Source organism: Anoplophora glabripennis, unplaced genomic scaffold (genome assembly GCF_000390285.2).
Source record: "Anoplophora glabripennis isolate ALB-LARVAE unplaced genomic scaffold, Agla_2.0 scaffold98, whole genome shotgun sequence".
NCBI lineage: Eukaryota > Metazoa > Arthropoda > Insecta > Coleoptera > Cerambycidae > Anoplophora > Anoplophora glabripennis.
Window position 1 is genome coordinate 962235 of NW_019416280.1, and position 17362 is coordinate 979596.

The 17362-nt window shown below is 29.0% G+C and overlaps 1 protein-coding gene across 1 annotated transcript in view; it reads right to left on the reverse strand.

The window, feature by feature from the left end:
* LOC108904953 (protein lin-28 homolog) overlaps positions 1 to 17362 on the reverse strand; it is a 54199-nt gene that overhangs the window by 36507 nt on the left and 330 nt on the right. The window lies entirely within an intron of this gene.

The following is a 17362-nucleotide window of genomic DNA, read 5'->3' on the forward strand; positions in this document are numbered from 1 at the left end:
TAATAATGAAATTGTAGGTACCTAAACTAAATAAAACAGCAAAGTGTACGACTAATGCACCTAGGTATGTATAAAGATTTAATTGTTACTGTTGTCCGATTGTTATTGCTTTGGTACGCCAATGGTTTGCCGTGTTTCAAGGCATTTGACCTAATTTTATATTAAAATCTTGTTATGGCAATAACTATCAGTGAAATGCTCGACGTCATTGAAATGTTTTTAAAAATAATGCAGCATACGAATGGTATGAATCAATTATTGTTTTAAATGGTGTGAATTTTTAGTTTTATACTTATTAGGAAATGAAACTGTACACTGTAGTCGGAAACAAATGGGTCATGCTTTAAGGAAGGCTTCCCTGGATGAAAATAACTGATTTAGATGAAACTGCTTTGGGAGAAAAGGTCTTCAAAGAAATTATTTTTTTATAATGATTTTCCGTTATTTCTTTTTGTTGGTAGTCATTTTAAGAAACCGGAAATATTTTATTTAATTTTTTATGTAAAAGTGAAATACTTGTTTCAAATAAAAATTTTCTGCCGTTATTATCAATTAAATACAGAGTTTTTGGGGGTATTGGCTACACTTAATCTTTTTCCTAAATGTACATTTTATGGTTTTTTATGTTTTATTGAACATGTATTATGACTAACTCCATTTAAATGTCACCTTCTAATGAGATATAACTCCTAGAATGTGATTCCTTGCTAAACAATATTTAGTTGTCCAAATCTCGGTAGGCGTTGACATTTGAATACAGTTAAATTAGTCAAACTCATAAAAAGGTATTTAATATAGCTATAGATTTAGCAAGAGTGTAGAATTTAGTTGCATTAGATATTAGACGAAGCATTTTAACGACACGCAGCGACCTTTTTTACAGTAAATAACGTGAAATTAAGTAAAATACCTATGATTCCTCAAAATCTGTAACAATAAAGAAATATAATAGAAAAACAAAGCGCTACTTGCTTATTTTTGACTACTCCGAAAACTCTCCCATGCCAAATTCCGTTTAATCATTGTAAAAACTGGGAGAAGCCGTCTTAAAGAAATATGTAATTAAAACAATTTTAATTGAAGTCCCGTAATATTAAAAAAACATAGTTGTGTTAAGGTAACTTTATCTAAATGGGTTTATTTTCTTCCAAGTAAGCTACCATTGGAGTATGATAATTAATTTAACTGTTAAATATATTAAAATAGATTTACTAGCGTCTAATTTTGTTGCAAGTGAAATATGGCCCTTAACATATATATGTGATAGTAAGACTGGCGTTATATGGACAAGAAACCGCACTTTTAGTAAGACAATGATAGAACAAATAGATCCATATCCAGGAAGTGGCTTCGCTGAACTAGAGCAACTTCCTTTAATTTTTTGCATTGAAAGATCACGGAGAACATGTAAATATCAGAAAATGTACCTTTCTTGTTTTGACCAGCTTTGTAAAGATACTCTATAATTGTGATTAATGCATGTGTTAATAGTTTCTTAAAAGCATTCTGCAGGGTGTAATTTTGTTCAGCAAAATTCAGGTAACGTAAGATACACGTACGAGGTAAAAATGTACTTTTTTCCTTATTTTGAATGTATTGTCAGTTCCTAAAGAAAATTTATATAACTGGTATAGTGAAAAGATATTGTTCCTAACTTGTTTAGATTTTATAAAATGCTGGACAAAATATTGCGCATATAAATGCCCCCCTTAAAATAACTTTGGTAGTGGTCCAGTATCTAATGGTATGTACAGTCCGTACGATATTTGTTGAGATAGAAGTCCACTTTCTTATAATTAACCGCATTCGACACCCGAGGTAGAAAGACATTGGCGGTAATACATTGGTAAATTGTTACACTAGTTAACAGAAGTTTATTGGCTTATTCGATTCTTGGAATTCTATCTCAACAAATATCGTGCGGAGTATATGTACGACCAATAATCCGGTACATTCAAGTAAAATGTTAGATTTTTATCATTTTTTATGGAATGATATATCCCATCAAAACCAATAAAAGCGGCAGAACTTTTTTTATCGACAGAATCTCAGATTTATGAATTATTCCCTTGATGAACAAAGAAGAACAAAGAGAATCAATGCTGAATATTATATTTAATATATGTTGTGGATTTTCTGGATAAATTCAAGGTCCTAGATGAAAAGGACAACGAAAGTCTCTTGATATACATGTTAAGGGTTGTTTCACATATTTCTATTTATTTATTTGAATTCAGCATGTTTCAAAATTAATATTTCAGAATTTTGTTTTTACTAATATTAACTGACAACTTTAAAGTATGGACATTTTCCGTCATTTTCTATAAGACGTTGTGACGTCAACTATGTCGCATGCGCATTACGCTTTAAATTTAAGTTGGTATAACAAGTTAAATTGGCTATTCTGACATTGCTGAAACAGTCACATTTTCCATCGTTTAACATTTACTATATGTTGTGCTGGTGACCGGTTGTGTTTTTGTGTGTTATTTTTGATTACTATAATTTTAATTAACATAGAGAGTATGAAAAATTACAATATACTCATCAGTTATCACTGCCACACTCACTATATAATAATAAATAACACAGATCTACTAGGTTTGTGATATTAACCTCAAATTATAAAATATCAAAACTGTCATGAATCATGATGTCACATCGTTTTCTGTGTATTTTGTTTATGTCTCGATTGCGCATGTAAACAGTTGACACCACAGCGAGAGAGACAATAATAATTTTAGATAGGACAGGATATGTTTAAATTTTATTTGTTTAAATGTTGCTTCCTTCTAGTTTACAGGAAATTAAATTTTTTCAATAAATCGTATTGATAATTTCATTGCCATATTTTATTCTTTTGAAATAAATATATTACGGATTACTAAGATAGTGCAACTTATTAATTCTTTATCAAAATTTAAACACATCTTTTTATTCGTTAACGAATAAATCCAATAATTTTATTGGAAATAGGTAATCAATTGTATTAACCCAATTCCCATAATTATTGTTAAAGGAAGGCAATACGATCAACAAACATATATTTTCAGTGTAAAAAAGTAAGAATAGTGGTAAAAGTTTTTAAGATGTATTTATTTAATTTGTTTAGATATGTGTATCTTATTGCAAGCTTTTATAAAATATGAATGGATTCTAAATATTTTGTTAAATTATCTATCATCAGAGGTACCAAATATCTAGGAGTGATTTCTATAGCATACCTAAATGATATCAAAGACTATATACGACTTAATTTGATGAGTCTAGGAATTTTTTTGTAATTAATTTAAGTTAATTTGAAATAAAAAATAGTACTCTATGTAGATATTTAAATTTCAAAAATGTGAATTTTTAAAAGTGAATAGAATATTATTACATTCACAATACCACAATAGGATTATGGATTTTTTAGGTTTAATTTTAATTCAGTTTTCCTTCGTTTCACTATAATTTTCTTAAGATTGGTAAAAGACAATAATTTTCCAACTAATTCACTAAAAAAATTAAAAAAATTGCAATTAGTTCACTTGCAAGTACACGAAATAAAGAAATCAATAAAATTGGTGTTGGCAGACATGCGTACCGATTTAAACCACAAACTTTTGTTAAATATTACAGTAGAAATATTATTGACATATTTCGTTTCCTTATTAAGATTATAGGAATGATAAACTAATAAACCATCCCCTTATAATTTTTTTAATATTGATGTGCTGCATTAAATCGATAAGCTTATCCGCCAATGTTTGGAAAACATCTAAAAGGATTTCCACTTTGCGGCTTTATTAATATTTTACGGTATTGATTAAATCTCCCACGTTAAAATATATGGTATTAGTGACGTCATAAAAGACGCCTACATATGATTGGTGGTTGCTTAGAGACGCCCTCACTTTGCAATGGCGTACCCCTGTTTTATAGCGTTTTGATAACTCTAAAATATAATGGCAGTGCCGGGTATGCACTCAGAATTGGCAAATAACATTTTGTGTTACCTCAAGTAACGGACCCCTAACATTGCTGAAAAAAAATAACACTGTACTTCAAAGAAGTCGTATATGAAACTGGCGATTATTAAAAAAAATATAGCTATCATCAAGTTTAGTTCGAAAACGGAAAGGAAGTTCAACCACGATAAATAGTTCGCTGTTGCTGCATTTTAAATATAGCCTTTCAAATTTTTTAGTAGTATATATATTCTATTAGGTATTGGCTTTTATACTCAGAGAAAACTGTTATCGTGAATGCTATAGGTAATTTTAAAATAAGTTCAAGTTTCTTCCATCAAGATTTAGTTAAATATATAGAGTATAATATTAACAAGTACTGCATATAGCATTTTGTAACTTAAATAAGATATTTTGATTCTTTTTACAGAAATTGCATAATATATACTTACAAGTTAAATCTATTATGTCAAGTTTTTCGTTGTACTAAAAAAAGCTGTTTAATTATCTCTGCTACTCTAAAGAATATACAGAGTGATTCACAAATTGTGATCAATAATGAAACCTCGTATTCTTTGGTGAATTTGATAAAGTTTTTATCTAGGACGCTTCGTTAAAAAGATACAGGGTGTTAAACTCCAAAAAATATTTTTAATTTTTTTAAATAATTTAAAAACTAGTAAGTGAAATAATTTGAAATTGAGCACATGTAGTTATGTAAACATTGTCCAAAATCTAAGGGCTTTTCGTATAATTTACATGCTCCAGTGGCGGAAATACAGGGTGGCTATATTTTTCTAAATAAAATAGTACGCCACTGCTTTACGGTAACAACCATGATATTTTCGGATTCGTTTTTTAATTTTCTACAAATTACTACCCTCTTATGTTTTTCAAAAAAGGCTAACTTTCGAGTAAAACTTAAAAAAACCAACTGAAAACACTTTTACTGAAATCACATGACTAATCATTCGGTTGTTTGTTCGAATAAAGATATTAATAACATTAGTCATCATTTTAATGATTTTATTTGAGTAAATGCTCAAAAATACCTCCATTTCCACGAACACAGGCCCGACATCTTTTTAGTAAGGAAAATGTAATTTGTTCAAAATTTATTGTTGTTTAAATAATCTGATGAAAAGCATTATTTATTCTTTCTTCTAACTGCTCAGAATATCAAAGTTGCTATCGCAGCCCACTATGTAATTTTAAAAAAACATTATATGTAAGTATTCGAATATCGAAGTGCGTTCTCAATTCGTTTTTTAAGTTTTACTCGAAAATCTGGCTTTTTTCGAAAAACAAGAAAGTGGTAATTTGTAGAAAATTGAAAGACGAATCCGAAAATATCGTGGCTGTTACCGTAAAGCAGTAAGTAAGTAAGTAAGTAAGTAAGGAAGTAAGTAAGTAAGTAAGTAAGTAAAATCTTTATTAGTTCACTTTGCATAAGAATTACAAAATACCATTAGGGTGTTGAACTCGTCAATTATATGTAGTAAAAAAATCCTTTAAAGTATATGCTTTATCTAAAAGAATTTTATTTAATTTAACCATAATATCATTGCACGATAAATTTCTTATACCTAGAGGTATACAGGACATTCCTTTGAATATATTTTACTATATTTTCAGTCACTAATGCATTTTTGTTTCTGGTATCATATAAGTGAGATAAGTTAAACTCTGCGAATAAATTTATATTTTGCTTAACAAATATAATTACTTCATATATGGATAAGCTCACTAAGGTAAGTATTATTTTTTCAATAAAAATTTGTTTACAGCTATCTGTCTGTTTCATGTTTAGAATATTTCTAATACATCTCTTTTGTAGTACAAATAAATCGATAGCATCACTAGAGTTTCCCCAGAAGACAATTCCATATTTTATTTGAGATTGAACATATGCATGGTATGCCATAAATGCTGTAGGAATATTAATATTTTGAGCTATTACTTTTAGAGCATAACAGTATTTAGCGATCTTTTGACCAACATGGTCTACATGGGTTTTCCAGTTCAAACGTTATCAATCTTTACCCCCAAAAAGGAGGTGCTATTCATAGATGTTATGATGTCATTGCCAGTAGTATGTATAATCTCATTATCCTCCTTTTGGTATGTAAAGTTGATTATTTGTGTTTTTTCTTTATTTAATTTAAAATTATTTTTATAGTAATAGTCCCCCAGGGAATCTAATGTGGCGGACACCATTTGTTTTAGGTATTCCTTATTTTTATTACCGATTATTATAGATGTATCATCAGCAGCATACATAATAGTTTTTAGTGGCGTACTATTTTATTTAGAAAAATATGCCAACCAGTGGCGGAGATACACTCCGCCACTGGAGCATGTAAATTTTAGAAAAAGCCCTCAGATTTTGGACAATATTTACATAAATACATGTGCCCAATTTCAAATTATTTCACTTAGGTAATAGTTTTTAAATTATTTAAAAAAAATATTTTTTGAAGTTCAACACCATCTTTTTAATGAAGCGTTCTAGATAAAAACTTTATAGGAAAAAATTAAAATTCACCAAAGAATACGTGTGAATAGGTTTCATTTTTGGTCACCATTTGTGAATCACCCTGTATATCATTGACTGCATTAATAAATCTTTTAAAATTGAATTAATGTTATTTTCCCTTCATTTAAGTACGTCATACCTTGCCACCTTGGAAAAATATAAATACCAATGTAATAAACATAAATGTTTTCTTCTTAAAAATACTATGTAGTTTCCCTTTTTAGTAATTACACGCACATCGATTTGTAAATTTATACCTACAAAGTTTTAGTCAATTAGAGAAAACGTGTAGAATTATATGCTTAATGTAACTTTACTTGTATAACTTATATTCTTACATTGACTTTAAAATAACCAATAAAATCGAAAGAAAATAAAATTTTGCCTCTGCATTCAAAATTTTATAAAAAAAAAGTTCATACTTAAACGAATGGTAAAAACCGTAACTTGTTGCCATGTTTACTTTTAGAGATATTTGGAATTTCTGAGGAGCGCCAATTTTTTTCAAACATTAAGTACCATGCACGGAAACGGTATGTTTTAGACTCAATATCTATTTATCGCTTAGGCCTTAAATTCAACAAAGAAATTTAAACCTGCAATGGTATACAGCTTGTTAAAAAAACAAGTTGAACATATAACACATAAAGAAATAATTAATTGTTCGCACCATTTATTTGAAACATTTTATTATACTATGGATATTACCAAAGCTATGAAAGAATTCATCTTAAATAAAGCACCCTATATATATATATATATATATATATCAAACATATAAACTAACAATAAGTAAAATTTCTACGCTATTCTAACAAATCTGGACTGAAGAACGCATTCCTTCATTTAAGACTGTGGGTACCAAATAAATATATTCTTGACTTGATCACTTTTTCCTGTATATATTTACTTCCCAATATTTCCGTTGTGATTGTAATGTTAAAAAGAAATGTGGTTTAAGTTGGTAAACATACATATACTTATGCAGATGTTTATTAAAAATGTGTCTATCGTATAAAGTGTATCTGTAACATATTTAGTTCCAAAAGAGATTAGGGATAAATTATATAATTTACATATCACAGTAATGTCGTAAGCTTGAATTTGATACTCAGGAAATGCATGTTTTCTTCAACATACAGTCATGTTTTTGTAAACCATTAGTACAGATGGCCTATGGAAAAGTACGAGCTGTTTATGAATATCACTCTTATCTAGTTTGTTGTGAGAATTATTATAATATTTGTTGTAAGAAGTTTATCATGCCCAATGCGAAGTGTTTGATATGTGCGTATCAAATGCAATGATATATGTATATTCTTCCTTACATAAATAATATAAATCAAGTGGTAAACAGAATGTACCTCTAGTTTTTTCGTAAAAATATTTTTTTGGTAATACTGTCTTAATTTTTTTAAGTAAAAAAAAATTGCTTACCTCTAATTCAAATAATTAATTAAACTACCTACACGATAAAAAACAGGTTGTGATAAAATGTACATGTAAGGATTAATACTGAAAAAAATTAACAATTACTATTAGCACACATGAGACTGTCGTCTTCAAATGACATTTTAACAAAATTGTCATTTAACAAGCCTTTTCCCACCATTCAAAAAATATTTTGATCTTTTGTAATATTTTGATAATACTTTTGAATAAAACAATTATTACACGCATGAGTATGGATAAATACAACCACTCTAAACGTTATTGCAATTTAAAATTTAACATTATGCACTTTTTTCAATTTTTTTAAATAAAGAAAGAACTCTTGTGTCAAACGTTGTTTTTTTAGCGAATTTATGTTGGCCTACTTTGAAATAGGAAAATAAATGGCATATCATCACTTTTAAAATACTATATCATTATTTTTTCAATTTAATAATCTTTGTTGTTGTTTAAAATTTCATGTCAAATAATATTTCTGGTTCTTGGAATTAGTTATTTGACTGTATTACAATGTAAGCTTTTGGTAATTAGTTCCAATTCTCAAGCAATGTATTTTTTAGCTCTGTGTTTTTAAAGCAGTACTGTATTAAAAAAATATACTTTCACTGTTAATTCAGACTGTTGTACTCCGTAAAGGCCAACTTTCTACATTCTTCGGATATCTCAGTAGCTTTAGAGCAATGCAAAAGGAATTTATAGGGATGTGGCACATTTATAGAACTACACAAATGCAGATATAAAAAATACAGAACAATTAATTATTGATTTTTATTTCGTATTGTTACATTTTGGACAACTGTGTGCTTACAAAAAACATGTTAAACTGTTTTAACACGTTTATTTCAGTTAAATAATAAATATTGTAATCATCCTCTTATTCTCAATTAGAGGAATTACCGTTAAGGACAGGAATGTTGATAGTAGCCTACAAAATGCACTATATGTTCTGGCATAGAAAATATTGTTGCAATTCATATTATGGACATAGACGTGCTACGAAAAGGAAATAGAATTAAAATATTTTAAAAAATTAATAAACTGTAGGTATAAATCTTTTATATTCAACATTAAAAGTGCGTTAATATTAAAATGAACGGACACCTGTAATTTAATTAAATAAACAATTATTATAATTTTGTCAAATGCAGTATAACTCTTAAAATATAATTAAGTATATTTACTGAAAAGTGTTTTTCTGTGAATAACTTTCAAGCTCAAGGCTAAATCATTTCAACGCAGTATGTATTAAAATAATAATAATAAAAATACAAATGCTTATATGATGTTCTTCTTACTCCTATTGCCGTTGTATAAAAGAATTTTAAAACCATAAATTTGTTGACAAGTTTAAATCGTACCTATTTTTGACACAATACAAATTGCCATACAGAAATATACACATTTTATATTTGTTTTTAACTCGATTTGAAATATTATAAATGATTGGACTGGAGCAGTGGTATTCAACCTTTTTTCTCGAGAATACTGAATATTTCAACTAGATATTATTTAACTACGTTCAATTGTAAATGAACAAGGTGTACTTGTTACAAATCGATAACTCACCCGTTTGCGAGATACAGACATTTTAAGTTTTTGAAATTCGGCGAGAATTAATTTAGAAAAGTAGCAGGTTATAAGATAACCAAGCCTGAATTAAGAATTAATACAATTACCTACAGCAACTTGAAATTATTAATCATAAAAGATTCTCGAAGCAACTACCAACGACATCAATGCACTTATTTAAATTTTGTCTGATGTTAAAAAATAAAGTTCTATGTTGTTTAATAATATGAACCGATTCTTGAATATTTGTCCACAATTGTTCTCGACTATTAATAATGTCTTTGTAAACTAGAGAATTAAGATAGCTTCAAAAGAAAAATCCAGCGGACTTAAATCAGGGTTAGATGCAGGCCAAGGTACATCGCTACCGCGTCCAATCCAACGGTGCGGGAAATTTCTATTAAGGTATCCTCTTACTTCTCGGGTATAATGTGCTGTCAATTTATTATGTCAATGCCTACTACTTTGGAAAAAATAATTTTTTAAATTTAATTCACGCCGAATCTCAAAAACTTAAAATGTCTGTATCTCGCAAACGGGTGAGTTATCGATTTGTAACAAGTATACCTTTTTCTGTTACAATTGCACATAGTTCAATATTTTCTAGTTAAAAAATTCTAAATTGTAAAATACAAAAAGTTAGACATATTTTTACATTGATAGGGCAGTATAACTAGCGCCACCTAGACGTGACCCCAACACTGTTGGCATATTCATATTTGCCAATTCAAAAAAACGTAAATCTACAAATTTTCAAAACAATCGGTTCATACGTACTTAAAATACAGCAAAAAATCGAAAATATTTTTTCAGCTTTAACACCCTGTAGAACGAAAAGGAGCAACAATTGATTATGGCATGTTTGGTTCAATCACTATATTTTTGACGTTAACAATCTGCCATTAAGTTGTGTACCATTATTAATGACTCACCCTGCATATTTTTTTATTATTTATTTCATTGCCTAAGTTTTTATTTATATTGGAATTTATACATATATTAGTTAATGGTAATTGCGATTTTTATTTTTTAAATGAACAAATAAAAAATTATAAAATATTCTGTAATACTAGAAACTAGTATAATTGTTTAATTGTTAATTAACACACAATTTTTTTTTTAGTCTATGTACCTGCCTTTCCTAAGAGAGACGTCTTTATATACCCCTGGTTGAATACCACTGGATTAGAGGAAGTTTTACCTAGTTTCTCTCTACACATATAGAAAACTGACTTTTGAGTGACTACTAAACCCGTTAGTTCCTTTTCACACTTGCTGAAACCGCAGCACGAGAGTATTATTATAGACCTATTATTTTTATACGAACAATACCCAATAGTGGTTGCCGGATACCCGGTTCCGGCAAGCATAAAAATGTACTTACGATAAATCTAATCACTTGCAATAACTAATATTTAAAAAAAAATACACATGAATTGATAAAACAGTCCCTTAAAATAGAAGTAGAATTTTATTTCAACTCGTCTTCTAAATTCCTGAATAACACCTTTGACCAATTCTTATAATGTATACGTCTTGGTCTCCTTTCATTTAACACCCCCACAAAACAGTCTTCCAAGAAATGCTTGATTCTGGGATGTTAGTTAAGAGCACTAGCAAAGTGAAGCGGCAAATTCCCATCCCTTATTTTCGATGTTTATTAACAGACTGTGAATATGTGAACAAAAACAGTTACTTGGAAAATTAAATAGGTATTATAAATTGAAAACGTTGCATTACATATTTTTTCGATTTATTTCAATTTTCCGTAAACAGTACATTTTTCAATTTATAAACATTTGTTTGGGTCGATATGACTAGACAGATAAATCTATCAGTAAGTGGACTTTTGGTCGAAATAAACTGAAGAAATTTATCTCTGGAGTTCACTGTACCTACCAAAAGTCATACATAAATTCATTATTTACTTCTGTTATTCCGTAAATTTCAAAAACATGTTTACGTCCATCAAGATTCGGCGTAAAAGAAAATAATAATTATAATTTTGGTACTATTAACGTAGGCATCACATATCAAATTCCATTAACGTTACTTTTTCGTATTTGTAAAAAAATGAGAGGTTTAAATAGAAAACATCAGATTCTTCTCTTTTTTCTAGAACAGAAGAACTGTGAGTGCATTTTAAATGATAAAAAGGTAGTAGAATACTTTAAAGGCTCATTTGTCTAGCCGAAATTCAGATGAAATCCAATGAAAAAAAGAAAAGTATTTAAATTTATTTCCTAAATACATATTTAAAGATTTGCAGTTGTGATAAATGGAAATTGGACTAAATTTAGACTACATGTGATGAAGTGCAAAAAATCAAGATTTTAGTTATCGGGTAAGTCCTTTTTTGCTTAAGCTATTATAAATATTTTCTTTTTTGTAACTATTTACAGATAAAAAAGTAAACTTGATGACATGATACCAAATAACGAGTCGCAATGGGCAAACGCAAAATCTTTAGTTGCAGAAAAAAAAGAAATATTTACAAAAGCAAGCGTCATTAAAACAACCTTTATTTAGAGTAAATATGATGTTGAAGCAGATATTACGAAAAGATTGCCGGAATAGAACGGAAGTTTAAAAGAAAACGCAAAAAGAATGGTACTTGGAAAAAGCACACTTACTTCCTTAAATATTGTTTATTCTGTGCGAAACATTAAAATAATCAATTTTTTCATTTATTTTTCTTTATTAACAAGTACAAGTTTATATATTTAAATAATAATACAACTTTATAAAATAATGTATTAATTACAACGGTGTGGTAAAATATTCAATTGGCAGTTGAAATTAATACATATTATTTACATTAATGTAATGTAAGTTATGAATGACTTCTATATTATTATTGTTTACCAACTGGAAAGCTGCTTCTTCCTTTACATTAACAGGTGGTAAAAGAATTTTAACAAACTTGCAATATTACGTTGATGTTGTTAGGGCGACTGATTCTACTTTGCTGAGCTGCAGTCGACTACCAAACACTAATACAGGAAAACAGCGTTTCCGTGCTCCCAAATACCTTTCCAGGAGATTTTTCGTTCTTATTTATAATTCGTTAAAAAGGTGCTAGGCTGGTGTTCTGGAATTTGTTAAATAAGTGATATTAAAAGTGGCCTGAACCATAGTCACTATCAGTAAATATCATGTGTTTAATGATTGGCCTTTGGCAAACAATGTTTTTAGTATTTCTAACCTTGCATTAGAGACGACTTGGATATTTCTAAAAAAAATCACTTTCCATTTCGACATATTTCGGGTTTCTTTTCACCATGCGTGCAATCAGTTGCTCCAGAACATCGAAGAGAATGAAGTAATTCAGAAAACTGTTTACTGTTGTTGATAGACTCATCTTCTAAAGTAGGCATTTGGAATCATAAATAGATTATGTAATTGTGCAATTGCGCGAGAAACTTTATATACAACTGGTGTAGCTGTAGATTTGTCTATTTCTATGAAATCTGTTACCACTTGAAGAAAAGAACCAGTTACATAGAATCTAAGGGTTACAAAAACCATGTCATCGTAGATCACAATATGATTTCTGTAAAAAAAAATTGTATCCGTTGTACCTAATCCTCATCATAAAAAGAGTTTGCAATGATAATAATTTCTAGGTACAGTAGGTGATACTATAAATAATATTTCTAATGTTGGCCAGTAAAACCGAACTGCATTATCCATTTTTTAAATTAGTTTCAACGTGAATAGGGCATTATTAAATTAGACATTTACATAACTGGTTCATCAGTTTCAATAAAAAAATCATGAAGAATAATGACCAACTAGATACAAGTTTTTCTTTTTATAAAAATAAATAAAACTGGTCCTTTTTTCTTACCTTCTAATAAATTGTAGTTTCTTTACGCTTGAAAAGAAATAATGCATTTATTGTAGAAAATAATAAATACCTATGGCTAAGGAATTTTATAATGTGTTTATCACATACAAATAAATTTCCAGTACTACCAGAATATCAGGAACATAAAACTCTGTAAGAGGTTATATCCTATCCAAGCGATTGATCACCCAATATAAACACATCAGATAAAAGTAATCTCTTGAAATAAATAATTAATTGGCGTAACAGAGAAACACCTTCCGCGTGTAGTCATTACACATATTTTATTTTTTTTCATTTTCTTACTTTTAATAACTGCTCCTGCTGACTTATTAATAAATATTTTAATGTTTATACTTACCTAATTATGAGAATTTCGGAATGTTTTATCTTAAAATCAGGATTTTAATGAAGATGTTGTCGAATAGTAAATTATTTTTTATGCCTTAACCTAAAAGCAATACATAAGTTGGCACTTTTCTAAAAATACGTTTTCATTGGTTTCAATAAATTCTTTTAACAATATCAGTTAATTATTTTACATTTACTTACTTTCCACTTTTAACACTTCATTTTTGATTACAGTATTGAATAATATAGCATAATCACCTTTATATTTGATCCAGAATAAATTGAAGATATTCACAAAATGGTAATGAAGAAACAGATCAATAATTAGAATGCCTAGTAGTGGAACAAACTGATCTTGAATGACTGGAAGTTTCAAATGTACTGTAAGTACATCTTTTGATTGAAAAAGGATGATAAATAAATTGGATTGAATCTGACTATATACACGATAGTGAAAGGCTAAACTAATGTGATGAATAAATTGATTGAATATCAAATTCAAACATCATAGAAACACCTTCAAAATTAAAGTGTTACTGCAATTAAGAATTTGTTCGAATCAAATCAATAACAGGCACAACAGTGACTTGAAAATTGTTTTCCATATTCGAATGTGATCGAAGTTTTATTCAAACTAATAATGCGTAGTATGAGCTTGAATATGAAATAAATACAACTATAGCAATAAAAGATTTGATAAAGTTACAATACTTTCAACAAAGCACGAGATTCATCTTGGTTGATTATTATATTTATATTCATTGCTACATAGTAGTCAGATTTATGTATCTAAGTAATGCGCATAATATATTAACACTCTATACAAAAACCAAAATGTAATAATTAGAAATTACTAATTAATATTAAATTAGTTCCACATACCACTAATTATATAAACAACGCGGTAAAAACTATTTTTTATATGATAATAACTTTTTAGTCTTTATATTACTTGTCAGCTTTTATTGCTGGCAGCCGCTACTTCGGAGTGGATAAGGCATATGCCGATTGAGGAATATATGTATTATATGATTGTTTGGTGTATTGTAAGGAAATCATCAATATCCCTTTCCTTTAGTTTATATTGTATATTGAACATACTTATTTGTAAAAAATGTTTAATTTTAATAAAGTTACAATACTTTCAACAAAGCACGAGATTCATCTTGGTTGATTATATATTTATATTCATTGCTACATAGTAGTCAGATTTATGTATCTAAGTAATGCGCATAATATATTGACACTATACAAAAACCAAAATGTATTAAATAGAAATTACTAATTAATATTAAATTAGTTCCACATACCACTAATTATATAAACAACGCGGTAAAAACTATTTTTTATATGATAATAACTTTTTAGTCTTTATATTACTTGTCAGCTTTTATTGCTGGCAGCCGCTACTTCGGAGTGGATAAGGCATATGCCGATTGAGGAATATATGTATTATATGATTGTTTGGTGTATTGTAAGGAAATCATCAATATCCCTTTCCTTTAGTTTATATTGTATATTGAACATACTTATTTGTAAAAAATGTTTAATTTTAATAAAGTTACAATACTTTCAACAAAGCACGAGATTCATCTTGGTTGATTATATATTTATATTCATTGCTACATAGTAGTCAGATTTATGTATCTAAGTAATGCGCATAATATATTGACACTATACAAAAACCAAAATGTATTAAATAGAAATTACTAATTAATATTAAATTAGTTCCACATACCACTAATTATATAAACAACGCGGTAAAAACTATTTTTTATATGATAATAACTTTTTAGTCTTTATATTACTTGTCAGCTTTTATTGCTGGCAGCCGCTACTTCGGAGTGGATAAGGCATATGCCGATTGAGGAATATATGTATTATATGATTGTTTGGTGTATTGTAAGGAAATCATGAATATCCCTTTCCTTTAGTTTATATTGAACATACTTATTTGTAAAAAATGTTTAATTTTAATGTGCCAGGAGATTGTCACTATCACTGTAGATACAGTGGGAATCTCTGTATCGTTTACCGTCTTTCAGAGTAGAAAACTTAACTAAGCTTAACTAATGGTATTTTGGAAAACAACAACTATGATATGCGAAGTTATCTTCAGGATTTATATTTATATCAATTTCCATCAATACTTTTCTTAAGATTTTTGCAGTTCAACGTATTACATATATTCTATAGCGATGTTGTAAACACAGCGTATAAGGTTTCTCCTTCCACATTTATATTTTATCCCATCTCCAATTGATGCAGTACGAACGATAGAACATAACAACTGTATTCAGCGAAATGCAGTTTAAAAAGTTAGCCTGAATTTTAAGCATAGTTTAGTTAGCTCTCTGGTAAATTTTCCTTAATTCAAATTAACTTAATATTTATTTGGCCCTTGAAGGTGCAATAACATCAAACTTCACAACTTTCTTTACCAACAACTTCTTACTACTTAGTTGTCATGCTTCTTGAAATATATTTAAATAACGGACATTTTTAAAACTTCCAATTAACCATTTAGTGTTGTTTCTTCCTTTTTATGCGAGTATCTTGTATATGAATTCAGCTAATTAAATGTCAGACTGCGTTGAAAATTAACAATAGACATTGGTAACGCAATCCCACAAAGACAGAAAAATGGTCTGTTCCAAAGACTAGACCCATGTATCTTTATGTATTTTAACACACTGATCCCGGAATTGCTCTATTACCCTCCATTTTTTCTAAATCCAAAAGGAAAACCGCCCATAAATACAGAAAATATGGAAAATTATACTTTTCAAAACAAGAGGCCAACTTCATCTTTCATCCCTGTTTCTTATGTTTATGGGATATTAGAAACAGAAACAATTACTATAAACAGAAACTACGGCCGAAAAGGATAAATTTCCATCCTTCAAATATTCTACTTCCACCTCTCCTAATTAAACTTTGTCTCATGAAATAGTTCGTTAACGCTTTGGACACAGATGGCGACTGTTTTAGATATTTAGGAGAGAAGATTCCAGAAATAAGTGATGTTAACCTTAAAGAAGGTATTTTCAATGATCCTAAAATCCATACCGTATTCAGAGACGAAAAATTTGTCACAAAAATGAATGATACTGTAAGAGCAGCATGACTAAGTTTCAAGAAAGTCAAATAATTTCTTGAGGAATCACAAGGGTGAGGATTACCAGAATTTAGTTGAGTAATTATTGGGAAACTTGAAATTGCATTTACTAGACACTCATCTTGACTACTTTCCGGAGAACCTCGAAGACTACAGCGAAGAACACGGTGAACGGTTTCATCATGATATGAAGGAAATGGAGCGTTCGTATTAAGGAAGGTGATAAGTATATTAATATGATGGCAGATTTCTGCTGGATGGTTAAAAGGAAAAACGACGCAAAAACACAGAAAAGAGAAAGATGCATAAATCGTTCTAAGATAGGAGTTCCTTGCAAAAGGAAGAAGGAGCAAAGAAACATCATTTTTTATCTGGAAACGATCGAATGCCCTCTTCTCTCTTTCCGGGCATCAAATGGCTGAAGTTCTGTCTACCTCTGGGGGAATCTGAGGGGGGGGGGGATGGAGCAATTCTGAATTCGAATTTGGATTCATTATACCAAAGTACATATAAACATGGTCATATGGTCCTACAGT